At 36.7% G+C, this 5,287-nt stretch overlaps 1 long non-coding RNA gene across 1 annotated transcript; it reads left to right on the top strand.

Annotated features, from left to right (window-relative positions):
* The first annotated feature begins 1,263 nt into the window (after positions 1-1,263).
* Positions 1,264-1,876, top strand: LOC135214083 (uncharacterized). The gene is made up of 3 exons (XR_010314255.1): positions 1,264-1,450; positions 1,557-1,625; positions 1,727-1,876. It is a non-coding gene; the product is annotated as an uncharacterized LOC135214083 (long non-coding RNA).
* The last annotated feature ends 3,411 nt before the right edge of the window (positions 1,877-5,287 follow it).

Below are 5,287 nucleotides of genomic sequence, written 5' to 3'. Positions count from 1 at the left end.
GTGTCCACAGTTTGTGCACAGTTTTGAAGGCTTTGGACCAGGCAGAAGACGTCGAGACTGTGACGAGGAAGATCGTAGGGCTAAGCAAGAGGCTGCAACTAGATCTTGAACCTGATGATGTAACAGAGCTGCTGGCTTCCCATGGAGATTTGGAATTGTCTGCAGAGGACTTACTAGAACTTGAACAACAAATGATTGAGGAAGAGGAGGCGGCACCAGAGCCAAAACCCAGGTCATTAACTGTGAAAGGCTTGTCAGAGGGTTTTACTCATCTGGAGAGAGCCTTGGCTTCTTTTGAGGCAGAAGACCCTAACGTTTCTAGGTTTGACAAATCAAGAGAGGATCATGGATTTGGTGACTTTCTACAAGGAGACCCTGAAGGAGAACGCAGACGAAGAGAAGTGTGCAGTCCAGGCTTGACACTTTCTTTCACAAGAATCTCCAGTACCACCACCTCCACTCCTAGTCCTGGTAAGGAATTCTGAACTGTTTTACTAATTTATGTGTTTACATAGTGTACATATTAAAATGTGTTAATTTTTTAATGTAACAACCTAAATGTAAGAGTAAATTGGTAACTTCATTAATTTTCATCATTTGTAATTTTATTGCAGAAGTGGTGGACAGTTCCAGAATCCCCCTTGTTATACCTGTGACAGTTCCAGATCTCCCTGACTACCGTTACAGTTCCAGATCTCCTGTACTACCTGTGACAGTTCCAGATCCCCCTGTATGAGGGACCTCCCCTGTACCTGGACCCTCTGTATCAGCCCGCCTGACAGTGTACAATCAGGTAAGCAATTTCATTTTTCTCATTTTCATGTTGGAAATTGTTTACACCCTACATAAATACTACACTAACTTACATAGTGGTACATGTGTTTGATGTTGCATAACCTTATTATTTTTTTTTTTTTCCATTTCAGACCCCTTTGATAGTGACAGTGACCCAGATGACCCTGAGCCTTTCCATGGTTTTGATGCCTCGCCCTATACATCAGGTAAGGAATCCTTAACAAATTTGTATACTAAAATGTTTTATAAATTGCTAATAGAAATTTTATTAAAAGTGTACATATGCTACAATTACATCCACCTTATAATATATTTATGTACCCTATCATTCTTTCCAGATGTAGATGTTCCCTCATCAGTTGATACAAGTATCACCTCCCCAGAGCCCAAATCAGTTTGATACGAGTAGTATCACCTCTCCCATTCCTTCATGGTAAAAGAATTCTTCATTTTTTATATTGAACATACGTATTACACACTACATATGTCAAACAGTAATAACATGTGCAGTAGTTACAGTAGTAGTAACTATCATTTTATATATTTTTTATCATTCCAGACTCCCAAGCACCTGCCCATCCCACTCCATAGCCCAGCCACCCACTCTCATGTACCATATGACCATCCCAGTAAGCAAGCCAACCACTAGAATTTGGTAAGGACATTTTTTTTTATTAATGTTTTAATATTACATAGTAATACCATGTTATGTATGTAACATACATACTATAATCATATGTACTATTACATTATCATTCCAGACTGGCATGCACCTGTGACTTACATAAACCAGACCTCTACATAGCCTACATGTCTTCATTTTGCTGGAGGTAAGGAATTCTCAGTTGTGTTTAATGTTTGCATACGTACAATAAATTTTGTACACCTAAGTGGTTACATACTGTCCTTTAATATTAATTCTTCATTCCAGACTGCCCATCATCCTAGCCTGTTATCTGTGATAAAGCACACTGAAGTTAGGTTTGGAATGCATCCTTATCATGAATGCTCTACACCTCCACCTCCATCTCCCACAACCTAGGTAACAGCTTTGAGACTCACTAAAAAGTTGGTAAGTTATGTAAGGAATTTCTAAATTAAGTTTTATACTACATGTTATATGTGATATTAAACCACTGTATGGTGCATATTACTGTATGTAACTTACTATGCATAGAGTACTTACTGACAAAAATTATTTTTTGTACATTCCAGAACCCCCTGAATGATGTAGGCTATGGGGCCACATAAGACTTTGTCCATCCAGGGTTACATTGAACGACAACTTTAAAACTAAAGTAAGGAATTAATTAACATACATTAACTCTTTAGTACTCTTGATATATCTACAGTAATTAACATATTTGCATTCACAACTTTCTGTAGTGTATATTTTGTACACTAATTTTGTTACTTTTTCCTTCCAGAACCAACATTTTCACACAACTCCAGGTTGTTACTACAAGTGTCATCAAGGGATAACTACAAGTAGAAGCACCATTTTTGGATGGAAAAAACCCTTCAGGAAAGTATACGTATCACATGTAACATGTAGTGTAACAAAGTATGAACAGTAAGGTTTTTACATACAGTAGTACATATTACATACGTACATAACTTTTTTTTACAGGAATTTCCAACCAAGTTTGATTATGTACATATGTACATGTTATAAACCATGTACAGTATGGGTTACTGTATGTAACTTACTAAACATACATAACATGACTTAACTTTGATACTTTTTTGGTACATTCCAGAAAACCAGGACCCCCTCCATGATGCAGGCTATGGGGCCACATAAAACTTTGTCCAGGGTTACTACATAACATAGCACGACAACTGTAAACTATGTACTACTGTACTAAAGGTAAGGAATTATACATAGTAGTAAACATACATTAAGTAAGTTTTATACGTACATACTAAAAAAAAAAAAAGTGACCAAGATCTCTCACATGGGATAAAGTGATCAAGGTCCCTCATGGAATTACATACTGTACACTCCCTGCTGAACAGGGGGTGTAGACCAATCATTTACAATATGCAATATTAAACCACTGTATGGTGCATATTACTGTATGTAACTTACTATGCATAGAGTACTTACTGACAAAATTATTTTTTGTACATTCCAGAACCCCCTGAATGATGTAGGCAATGGGGCCACATAAGACTTTGTCCATCCAGGGTTACATTGAGCGACAACTTTAAACTAAAGGTAAGGAATTAATTAACATACATTAACTAAGTTTTATACATGTTATATATGTGATAGTATTAAACCACTGTATGGTGCATATTACTATGTAATTACTAGCATAGAGTACTTACTGACATTACTAATTATTTTTTGTACATCCAGACCCCTGAATGCTGTAGGCTATGGGCCATAATACTTTGTCATCCAGGGTACATAGCAGACACTTTAAACTAAAATAAGGAATATTCACATACATTGAAACTTTTTTACTCTTGATATAACTCAAAGTAAGGATATAACTAAAAGTAAGGAATTAATACATTTTTTACATAACAAATGGAAACGGCTTTTACTCTTGATATCTATAATTTACATATTGTATTCAGGACTTTGTGTAGTATTTTGTATAATTGTGTTATACTTTTACCTTACCAGAGCTACCAGACTGGGATTTTAGTGTACTCCAGATCTAACAAATACATACGTACTACTACGAAGTGTGCAATGCATGTATATAGTGTACAGTGTTTAGTGTATACCCTAAAGGATTAAGTGTAGTACATTGTGCTTTTTAGTGTCACAAGAGTTTAATAAAGAATTATACCTTCAAGAACCATCCTTTGCCATTGGAATCCAACCACACTACACATCATGCAATCTACTTGCATGTCACACAGGTAAGGTCTCTAACTTTTTCTTAGTTTAAGGCATATTTCCAAGTGTCGTTCCGGCTTACGACGATTTTCGGCTTACGACGCGCCTCAGAACGGAACCCCCGTCGAACCCGGGGACTGCCGTATTATTGGTTTTTCTTAATGGAAAGAATTCACACAACGTGTTAAGGAGATTATTATTGATTTACCACCCGAGTCACAGATTATTATGTGTTGAATTCCATATTTACTGATTTAGCACTCATAAATATTCGTAACGCACTCAATTGCGGTGTTTGTTTTTAGTGCTATTAATTCTATATAACGTGTCAAGGAACTATTACACTAAGAAGTGTTTATTCCCTCTGTCAGACTCGTAATTCTGTTAATAATTCTACGTATATTCTTTCAAGGATTGATTTGGCAGGATAGGCCCTTAAACTGACAGGTGTCTTAGTGTATCCCTTGTTTTCATGACACGTGTTACAATTAGTTAGTGCTTTTTTATATCTGTAAGCATTGTAGGCCAGTAAAACAGTGATTTGGCTTTCTGTGACATAGGAGGGAACCCTGGATGACGGAATGCAACCAGTTTATGACGATTGGTATGAGAGAGATTATTACTACTACCTGGTCGTTAGTCATCTGCTGTGTTCATCGGGTTTTCCTCGTCACGGACCTACATATAATATTACATTTGATTACATTATTCTGATACACATACTTTAAATATACTTTTGCTTTAGGGTTTCCGTTTCGAAGTGTTTATTGTTTGGTGTTTATTGCTGCTGACTCTGTTTCCGTTCGAAGTGTTTATTGTTTGGGTTAAGTCTGTTGACTCTTGCTTTGTTCAGTTTGTAACAGTTCTGCGCTCCAACCCAGATATTCAATGCTCGCGATCTCTTGGGTTAAGGAATTTTCTTGTTTAGATACGGTTTTAACAATAGGCACGGATGTTTCTATATCTTTTAGTCTAATTAATGGTTCTTTGCAGTATGGTGCGGGATTGCGGGATAATGCGTCAGCTATGATAATTGCTTTCCCAGGTAGATATCTTATCTTGGCTCCAAAGACCTGAATGATCATTTGTCACCGAGTTCTTTTTGGACTGTGATTAAAGCCTTTGAAAAACTCGGTAAAGGACCCATGTTCAGTAAAGACTTTATCAGGATAGCCATAGATTATGAACTTAAAATGTACTAGTGTTAAAGATACCTAGCCCTTCCTTGCCTATTACTGCATATTTACTTTCAAAGGGCTTTAGTTTACGTGAATAAAAAGCTATAGGAAAGAACTGTTTATCATATTACTGAAGTAGTACCCCCCTTACCCCTTGGTCTGAGGCGTCTGTTGCAATAAAAAAAAAATTCCTTATTTAAATCAGGGATTTTTAAGTTAGGTGAGCTGCATTATTCCGCTTTTAAGATATCGAACGCCTGTTGATGCTTTTTAGACCATAATAAATCTACGCTCTTCTTCGTAAGATCTGTTAAAGGAGCTGTCATGATTGAAGAGTTACATATTTACATACGATTGTAATACCCACTACAGCGCAAAAGTGCTGTATCTCCCCCCTTTTACGTTAATAGGTACCGAAAGTTATGAATAGCCGACACCTTACCATGGACTACTTTAA

The sequence above is a fragment of the Macrobrachium nipponense genome, chromosome 45 (assembly GCF_015104395.2).
Source record: "Macrobrachium nipponense isolate FS-2020 chromosome 45, ASM1510439v2, whole genome shotgun sequence".
In the NCBI taxonomy this organism is placed as follows: Eukaryota; Metazoa; Arthropoda; class Malacostraca; order Decapoda; family Palaemonidae; genus Macrobrachium; species Macrobrachium nipponense.
The sequence above is the reverse complement of the archived record's forward strand: the minus strand, read 5'-3'. Positions and strand labels throughout refer to the sequence as shown.